Source organism: Hipposideros armiger, unplaced genomic scaffold, assembly GCF_001890085.2.
Source record: "Hipposideros armiger isolate ML-2016 unplaced genomic scaffold, ASM189008v1 scaffold_1137, whole genome shotgun sequence".
In the NCBI taxonomy this organism is placed as follows: Eukaryota; Metazoa; Chordata; class Mammalia; order Chiroptera; family Hipposideridae; genus Hipposideros; species Hipposideros armiger.
In genome coordinates, this window is record NW_017732487.1 from 148860 (window position 1) to 159254 (window position 10395).

Sequence of the window (10395 nt, forward strand, 5' to 3'; positions counted from 1 at the left end):
TCCAAGGTTAAGATGCTGGCAGATGCAGTGTGTGGTGAGGACCTGCTCCCTGCGTCACAGACAGCCATCTTCTGGCTGTGTCTTTACTTGTGGAAGACGGCAGAGAGCTCTCCGGGGTCTCTTTAAGGCACTAATCCTGTTCCTGTGGGCTCCAGCCTTACTATATAATCACCTCCCAAAGGCCCTATTTCCTAATAGCATCACATTGGGGGGTAGGACTTCAACATATAAATTTAGGGGGAACACAAACATTCGGTCTATAGCAAGTAATTACCCATTGAAAGAGGGATACACGATAAACTCAAACTCAATAGAAGAGCTAAGGTAACAAACTGATGTTTTCTCTCTTGTAAATATTAGGAGGTTTTTAAAGGTGATAGATATCAAGACTCTCTAGGCCTTGAAACGCTTAGACAAAACAACAGAAAGGGGTAGATATGCTCAAGTCTGTGGTTATTTGATGTTAGAATCCAAGATGTGTGAATTTCACCTCAAAGGGAAAATGGAAAACTGGAATTAGATTAAAATGGATTAATAATGGTTGAAGCTTAATGGAAAAAAATACTGAATTTAAATTTTTTTCAATTTCACCGTAAGTTATGTTATAGTGTCCTTCATCTGCTTTTTGTGCTCTCAAATCACCATGCCATACAGCACACAAAGTGACCTTATAAAGAAAGAAATCAAATTGCAACACTCACCTGCTTACAAGTTTTTCTAAATGACTTCCTGAATATGACTGCTAAGAGCTTTCACTCATAATTCCCAGCCGCGGTGATTGTTTTGAACTTCTCCTAGGCCACACCAAGTTCAAGCCTGCCCCTTCTCCCCCATTCACTTGGTGGAGGTCAGTTCTCAGCTTTGTGTCTCTGCATCCTGCACAAAGACAGACATAAATCCAAAAGAGAATAGATGCACAGTGTTCATGGAAAAAAGAATAGGTTTTCCTGCGTCTCCAGGTACTTAGAGTAATCTATGACCAGGAAATTATGTATGATAATTTATGCACACACATACGCGTATACAGGTATACACACAACACACACACACACACACACACACATACACACATACACACATACACAACACACACACGATATCATTTCCAGAAGCGCAAAGACATGTGATCTTTAGGATGAAACAAAAATTAGATGAGAGTATCTGAGATTGAAGTAGTTTTTGTGATTTGGTGTGGGTGGCTAATCGTAGTTAAATCAGGAGCAAATTTACATAGTTATAAAATGAGTAGAGGAGATGCTGGTAAGGAAGAAAAAGCAGTCACAGATTTTTGGGAGACATTTGCTGCAAGATTTTAATGTCAATCTAGGTAAACATGATGCCTCTAAGGAATATGCCTAAGGTGATATTTAGCTATTCATTCCTTTCATTCATCTATGTACCTACCTTCATATTCCAAAAAGATTTAAAGTAGCTTTCTATATTTCCCAGAGGAACTGGCTTTAAAGAATAAATTCTTTTACCTGAAAAAAAAAATTGGGGAAGATTGCAACTGAGAACTCCTTGTTAACCATTCTGAGGGCCCTGTGCTCTGAAGTGGATTCATCCATTCATCCTTCATCCATCCATCCATCTGCCCATCCATCCATCCATCCATCTATACATCTATACATCCATATATCCATCATTCACCCAACATTTCTTCAACACCAGCTACATTCCACATGCTATGCTAGGAAATGTACATTCAAGGACAAATATCTTTCCCCATTGCTGGGGGGTAAGCTTAAACTATGAAATAGTCTCAGGTTATAGAATGATGATTAAATTGAGAGTCAGAACTGAATTTGTCTTTGTCTCTCACTCTTGTTCCTTTTCCTGTTCTCTTTTCTTCCCTAAGCTGTGGGTACTCATTTTCTCACCATGTCTGTAAAGAAAATGAGACCTCTGACACTCGAGAGGCATCATCTTGGCTCTAAGTATAACGCCCAGTATATAGTCAGCTTTTGAGAACATTTTGTTAAATAAATGAAAGAATGAAAACATTATATCCTGAGGCCTTCAGGGATCCAGTTTTGGTAATGTGATAATAGGATACTTTCCCTATAAAATCAAAATACAACCAGTTGAAATAATCTCTTCAGATGGGACCAGATGGTAAATGTCAAGTTGAGAAGCCCTATCAGGATGACCTTCATCCCCAGCTCAGACCATGGAAACTCTTCTTGCTAAGAGTCACCCAAGACCATCCCCGGCTACTTTTTTCTCAACTCATTCCATCCCTGTCACTTGTTACACTTCATCTCAACCCTTGATCCTCAGCCAGTTCTATCTCAGTCCTGAGCCCCAGAACACTCTTCCTCCTCATGGCTCTGCCCCTCTCCACCTCCTCTCCCCACATTTATTCACTAATTAAAACAATTCACTAGCTAAAAAATTCACACTCATATGGCAGTTTTCTATGGGGCAGGTTTCAAACTGAGGCCTCTGCAAAATGAGGAATGACAACATGACGTGGGCCAGTCCAGGGACTACTGTACTGCATGGCGTAGGCTGACTCCTGGCTCTGGATATTTTTTTCCTTCTGTCGGATTTACTCACTTCTTTCCTGCAGCCTGTGTCTATAGGAAACAATCTATAAAACTAATCCCTCCTGCGGTGTTACTGATTGATAATGACTTAACCTTCCCCTGGGAAATTAACCTTTTTCAAATGGACTCACATATTAAAAAAAATGCACTCCGTGGTAGAATTTTGGGTTGTGTAGCAGGCTGATGGGGGAGATCTAGTTGAGTTGTGGCTTTTCCCGGTGCTCTCCAATCAAGAAGAAACAAGAGATGGCTTACATCTGGACCTGTGGAATGTTAGGTCCATTCATACATCCATTCATTTATCACACTTGTACAGAGGTCTTACTGTGCACAAATATTTCATTAGGTTCATTAAGAAGAGGAAAGACAGCCCAACCTCAAAGAGTTTAGAGTATAGTAAGTATTTAGGTGCACAAACAAATCATTATGACACAGCATGTTAAATGGAATGATAGGGATACAGCAGAGTATTGGAAGAGCATCTGACCTATGGGCAAGAATGGGTAGAGTGGACTCTGGATGAAAAGGCAGGGAAGATTCTGAACCTACCTCACTTCACTTACAGTAGAACAAGAGAGCTTAACATCCGTCAGTGATTGTAACAGGGCTCAGTCAGAAAAACAGAGCCCATGGCAGGTAGTTTGGTGGAGGGGGTGTGATATGGGGAAGTAGTTCCAAAGGTGTTGGAAGAGCTGAGAGACCAAATGGGACAGGAAAGAATCCAGAAATTATCAACAAGAAGAAGCTGCCAACACACTTAAGATTGGAGGGACAGAGGATGGAGGTGTTCCAAAGCCCTGAAGCCAGGACTGCCTGGGACCTGTGAAAGCTGGGGCCACAGAAGATACACAGCTACTGCCAAAGACACTCTGGAAGCAGAGAGATGGGGAGAAATGCCCTAGTTGGCTTTCTGTCTGCTCTTGAATCCGATTAGCTAAACTAGCTTTAAGCCAGTTAGCAAGAGTGCCTGAAAATGGAGTTTGCGGGGATCAGCTCTTAGAGATACAGAGCAGAGCAGGGGATATGTGGGAATGGGTCTGAGAGTAAATACACAAATGGCCAGCACAGTCACCTTAGCCGTCCTTACCTACTAATTTGCAGAGGACACCAGGACTCAGAGCCATCATTTGCCAGTGTTGTCCTATTCGTTCTTAGTAGAGCATGTCTGGAACCTGGGTGGGGAGAAAAGTAATGATTTAGGTAGGATTTATGGAGACATTACTATGTTCCAGGCCACATGCGAGGCTTCTCACATATATTATGTCATTTAATTCCTCCAATATCCCTTTATAGTGACTTCATGACACTCAGCCCAGTTTGTTCCTAAAACCAAATAACCTAACATTTAGAAAAATAGTCATCTTTAAGCCATAAAAGATTTATAGGACGAAGATTTATCAGATGAAGACCAAAGAATCTCGCAGTGTTGTTTAGTATCTATCCCATATTAGCCTTGGATACACTTCTTCCCGAATATTAGCTTTCTAATAGGATAAGCCTCAGGGATGCTAAGTAAGTAGATCCCAGTGTGGGGGCTGGGAGCCCGTGGGTCCTGTACACACATACTTATTCATGGCTTCTCAACTGTAGACCTGGGGCTCTGCTCTGTCTTCCACAAGTGTATTCTGCAACTTTTCAAACGTATGTCATTGCTAATGTGGTGGGGCAAAATAGACATTTGTTTAAAATTATGACTAAATTCAGAGTGGCTTTTTGGACTTTGACCATTCTCAAATAACATTAAAAAAAAATACACAGCTGCCATCATTTGATGGTCTGAGAAAGTTTTAGAGTTGGAAAGGGACTGCTCATGCTTGGAAACATAGGAAAATCATACCATAAAGCACTACCATGGGGAAGTAGGGTGTTACAGGGAGAGCCAGACCAAATTAGTGATCGCTAGCATTTGCTGAGTATTCTGGTGCTTTCCATGCATTAAGTCATGAATTCTCACAGCTACCCCATAGTTGAGCCCTATTATAATTCAGATCTCCATTTTACAGATAGGGAAAGAAAGGGACAGAGAGACTAAGTAAGGCCTAAGTTCTTTGAACTATTAAGTGGTAGAGCCAGGATTTGAACCCAGCCAATCTGATTTCAAGGTTCACATTTTAAACCATTGCTTATTCTGCTTCCAAAATAGGTCTTTTCCCTCTCTTGGCCCATTTTTGTTAGATCACTTCAAGCTAAAAGTTAAACAAAATGTATAGGAAAATTGTTATATACCCATAAAAGCCATTGGCAGCAAACTATTCATGTACATTTTCAAGAATTTTACTTACATTTAAAAACACCATTTTAATTTTGGCATTCTTTATAGGTAATGATAAAATATACATATATATTTCTTCTCATTTTCAGACTCACAATAATTATGTAATTCCCTTCACTTAAGGTAGAGCAAACTGTTAATAAATTGAGTGGTTAGTGCTTAAAGACTGTAAAAAACCACTTTAAATAGCATGACAATCTCATCTTTGCAGTAATACCAGGTTGTTAATTAGCTGAACTACCCAAATACAGAGATTATAGTTAAAATGGTGTTGAGTGGGAGGTGATAATGATGTGTTGCCTGTTTTACAACATGCTCTATGCCATGCACTTCAACTCCCATTTTTTTAAATAAAAATTTCCAATGCTGTTTAAAAGCCCCTTTTCTTAAGTGAGAGAGATGCCTCTGAAAAAATAAAGGTCTTGCTAATTAAATAGTTCTATAAACAAAGCATCTTATATCAATGGGGAAATGAGTAAGAATGAAATGCTCAAGGCAGGGAATTTACTAAGGTACAGAAGAGGGGAAAAAAACATTGCTTTTTGGAAATGCAAGTTTCAGAAAACTTAAAAATATCTTGATGGCTGAATTAAAAAAATATATTTTTATTGTAAAAAAAAGTCATTTTTACTTTTCAGTAGTGGCTACCCTTGTATGATTTTAAGCACAGTAAAGGTCTCTCTAGACTTAATATCACTGCTCGTTTCCAGAAAAGAACCCTTGGCCGTTTTGCTGGGGAAGAAAGACCCATGGCCTCTGAGTGTTTCCACATTTCCAGTGGCGGTATTTGTCATCAGGGCTGTGTCTGGGGCAGTCTCATCACATCCGTTTCATTCCATAGCCAAACAGCATTGGTTTTACGAACATTTCTTGAGTATTTTCGATGTTCTAGGCCTTGGGCAAGATGTAGGAGATACTTTCATGAATAAGAAATGGGCCCTGACCTGAAGGGGCTACCAGCGTAAGAGAGGAGTCTGATATGTAAATGGAAAATATAATGAATACGTATTTACCATTGCACCTGACACACACAGGGCCAGTGAGAGATATCCCTGGCGGGGATTTCTGGATGCCTACAGAATAACTTAGGTGTTTCAAATTAAATCATTTATTAAATGAATGGATTGAATAGGCCATATTTATGTTTTATCAAGTGGAATTGCCAACTCAAAAAATAGGAATGCTCCAATTTTATGTTATAATACCTTTTTAAAAACCTGGGATATTATAGGACAGGCTAAAGATGAGATGTTTAGTTATTTGCTGGATGATGTTAAGTGGTAAATAGGATGGTGAAGGCATTAATGTAATAAAATACGTTTGTTTGGCAACAACAAACGAGTAGAGCCAAGAAATGATACCCTACACATCAAGCGTATTCCAACCTAATTTATGCTCAGTGTTCCCAATGGCTGCCAAAAAGTTTTGTGATTATATTAAAAAGAAAAACATTAATTTGTCAAAATTTTTGTCTGAAATTGTGACTCAGGGTACTTTGACAACACGGATATTTAACCTTTAGAAATATTCTTGTGTACTTCACTATGAACAGGTAGTTAACCTTGCACCTTAACAGCATGTGTTGCACAAGCATTTCTGCCATGCTTTTCTCTTCCCTTAGCTACTAGAGTTCATACACATTAGGCTAAGAGAAGTTCATTTCCTGCCCCTGGGCCCAATGGTCCATTTTTCTATGGTGTAGTAACACTCATTTACACGTGTATTGTAGAAGCATCGTCCTCAGTGCCTTGCCAGAAGGCTCCATGCCTGGTGCTGCCTCTCTAAAGACGATTAAGATGCCATGTCTACCCTCAAGATTTTCACAGTCCAATGACCAAGTTATCAGTACAAAGACCCTCTTCTGTAGAGACAGGCACTATGTCTGTTCAAGGGACACTTGTCCACATGAATTCCAATAAATTGATATTTAGAACCTACTGATGACTAGGAAAGTGTGAAGGGGCCTGGTGTGCCACTCATGTTTTCTCTCTTTTGAGGTTCTGGTCAGTGTACATATGCAAAGATCCATGAGCACAAGACAAATGAACTTTTGTTTTGTTAGATGCTGGTACCGTATAACTTCCCAAACAACGCCCTTGGCAAATTCTGTCATAGAAGTTGGCCTAGGCTTGAGACTGATGTGGGGCTTCTCTCTCATCAAACTGAAATGGCCAGGTCCACAAGAGCCCCGATTCGCTTAACCGATAGGCAAGAACCTGGAACAGAGAGCGCTAAAGGGTGGCTGCATTCTGTTGTGTTTAATATAGGACAGGAAGCACAGGCAGGCTTGCTGTACCCCACTAGGGGAAGTGAAGAAATGGGCAAGAGTGCACTTGATACAGGAGACTGATCTTTCACACAGTGACCCAAACCACTAGTAGAATGTATTCTAATGAACATCACATTTATAACCTTGATATTTACCCCAAGCTAGACCTTACGGACCTGAGGGTCTATGATAATCACCGTTTTACACCTTTAATTTTTCCTTCTTTGACATAATATGGCTCAAAATAATCAGCTTAGAAAATTCATTCTTCATGACAAATGAAGATGGCACAAGAGGACGGCATCAGCAATGTCTTCTATAAAAAAGTCCTGAAAAGGAAAAGAAGTAGGTTTTCTCTTCGAGGCTAAAAGATGAGGTGAGTGCGGGACTTCGGGGCAGACGAGAGACGCTGCGTAACCCAGGTGGACCGCGAGTCCGAGGCACCGCCTGCGTCCCTCTGCGGTCCAGGAGAACAAGCCCCAAGCATCTGGCACTGCAGCCACTGCTGGGGCCAGAAACAGGGAAGCCGAGTGCGAGAACCCCAGAGCCTAGCACAGCCCCTGCCCACCGCCGACCACCACGACACACTCCAACAAGGGCACTTTCTGTTGGTTCTTCATGGAGGTCAAGGACAACATTGCTTCAAGTACGATCATCAGGCAGAAGAAGATCTTCGCAATTGGACAGAAGTGACAGGCGTGAGCATTGGCACCACCTTTCCACTGGGCTTAAAAGATTGCATAATGCTCTGTGAACTCATAAAAAGCTACTGCCAGGCTCAGCGCAGAAGGTCCGCCAGTCCTCGTTAAATGGGCCTCAGTTGGAGAATATTGACAACCTTATTAAAGCAATTCAGGATTATGGTATGAAGTCACATGACCGATTTGAAGCAAATGAGCTTTTTGAGAATGAACATCATTCGGGTTCAGACTGCTGGTCTCTAGCAGGTCTGGCTAAAACAAAAGCTTCCATACAACTCTTGACGTTGGAGTTAAGTATGCAGAAAAACAAACAAGGTGTTTTGATGAAGGAAAATTAAAAGCCGGCCAAAGTGTAATTAGTTTGTAGATGGGAACCAACAAATGCGCCAGCTAGGCAGGTATGACAACCTATGCGACCAGGAGGCATCTTTATGATCCCAAAATGCAAACTGATAAACCTTTTGACCAGACCATGACTAATCTGCAGATGACCACCAACAAAGGAGCCAGCTAGGTGGAGATATTAGCACCAGGTACCAGAAGAGACATCTACGATCAGAAGCTAATCTCACAACCAGTGGACAACTAGACAATTTCTCTACGGATGAGTACCAACAGAGTTGCTTCCCAGAAAGGAATGTGTGTATGGGCTCCAGCGGCAAGTACATGATCCCAAATACTGTGCTGCTCCAACAGAATCTGTCATTCACAACAGGAGCCAAGGAACAGGAACAAATGGGCTGGAAATCAGTGATAGCTGTTATCAGGCAGAATACTCGGATGAGCATCATGGTGAGTACCAAGATGATTACCCCAGACATTACCAATATGGTGACCAAGGCACTGATTATTAGATTCACAGAGAGGAGCTCGGTATTTAGCCCATTGTTTTTATTTGGTGAGAACCAAGATAGCCTTGAGTAATTTTATCTTTGTGTTCCTAAAACACTGTTATGCTTATTGTACCAAAAAAAAAATGTTGCCTTACATACATTCCTTTTTTTCTTTTTCTGCCTCTTCCCTAAATAGCTGACTTTTAGTGCTGTGACAGTTAAGTTTTATAGCATAGCCAATAAGTTGCATATGAAGTAAAAAAGGAATACGGTAAAAAAGGAGTACTCTTGTACAACCAGATTTTTTTATTACAGATATATGTGTTTTTACAGTCTTCTACTTAAACAGGTGTTTTCAAACAATAGGAAGCTTTTTTTTTTTAACAGTTTAGTGTCCGGTTTCTATGTGGAAGACTAAACTTATGCTTATAGCTAAAATGGTATTTGCCAACTAAATTTAAGATGCAGCATTTTAGAAATTTATATATCAATGTTTCTATAGTATTGTTTGTTAATTTTTAAATTAAGTCACGCTCCATGTGGGGAAAAAAATGTGAAATGAAGGAGAAGCACAAAGTGTTCTTGATAAAGTGAGCAGCACAGGTCTAGAAGCAAAAGAGAACAGGTCAAGCTTATTGTCTGTCTGAAACTTTAGAGTAAGAGCCAAACAAGGAGAGTGGAAAGAGGCTAGAAATAATGCTGAAGTGACAAGCACAGGATGGATTGTAAAGAATCTGTTATCTCCACACCCCAAATCTATCCTTTTATCCTGGAGTCTGTGACTTATCCTTGAAAATATGGAAACAGTGGAATGACAGGATTAGATCTGAATGTTAGCAAAAGCACTTTGGTGGGAGTTGAGAGCAGATTTGAAGAGATCTGCTATCAGTTGAACTGTGTGTCCCCTTTTAAAGGAGAGTTGAAATCCTAACCTCTAGTACTTCAGAATGTGACCTTGTTTAGATATAGGGTCATTCTAGATGTAATTAGTTATGATGAAGTCATACTGAAGTCGAGTCGTTTCCTAGTCTGACATGACTGGTGTTCTTCTAAAACAGGGAAATTCAGACATAGAGACAGACATGCACAGAGAGAAGCTGATGTGGAGAGACAGGGAGAAAACAGCCATCTACAAGTCAAGGAAAGAGGTCTGGAACAGATTGTTCTCTTCTAGCCCTCACAAGGAACCAACGCTGTTGACATTGATTTTGGACTTTTCTCCTCCAGAACTGTGAGACTATACATTTTTATTGTTTAAGCCACCCAATTTGCAGTACTTTGTTGGGCACCCTATGAAACTAATACAGAACCCCAAATTGTGGATCAGTTAAGAGGACTAAATGAGGCATGAACTAAGGTGTTGGGATGGGGGTGGATGGAAAGGATTTGAGAAATATTCAGGAAATAGAATTGAAAGACTTGGTGGTCAATTTGTTATGTGGAGTTAACATAATGGTTAAGATATATCTAGATTTTCATCCTGCTTCTGTTACTGCTTAGCTGTGTGAACTTGAACAAGTCATTCATCTTCTTTATACTTCGGTTTTGTCATCTGTAGAATAAGAGTCACCATTCCTATCTTGTTGGATTGTTGTGCTGGACAAAAGAATGTCTATTAAAATTCTATTACAGGGGTATGGTAAATAGTTAATATGGCAACATTAGTAAATATAGTCAATTTTTTTTTAAATGTGGGTTGTGCAAAAAGAAATTGAGAGTGGCTCATATTTCTGACTTGGCCATCAGATGGGCTATATTATTCAGAAAGAGG

General features: G+C 40.2%; 1 pseudogene; it reads left to right on the top strand.

Moving 5' to 3' along the window:
• The first annotated feature begins 7708 nt into the window (after positions 1–7708).
• On the top strand, positions 7709–8645 carry LOC109376468 (calponin-3 pseudogene; annotated as a pseudogene).
• The last annotated feature ends 1750 nt before the right edge of the window (positions 8646–10395 follow it).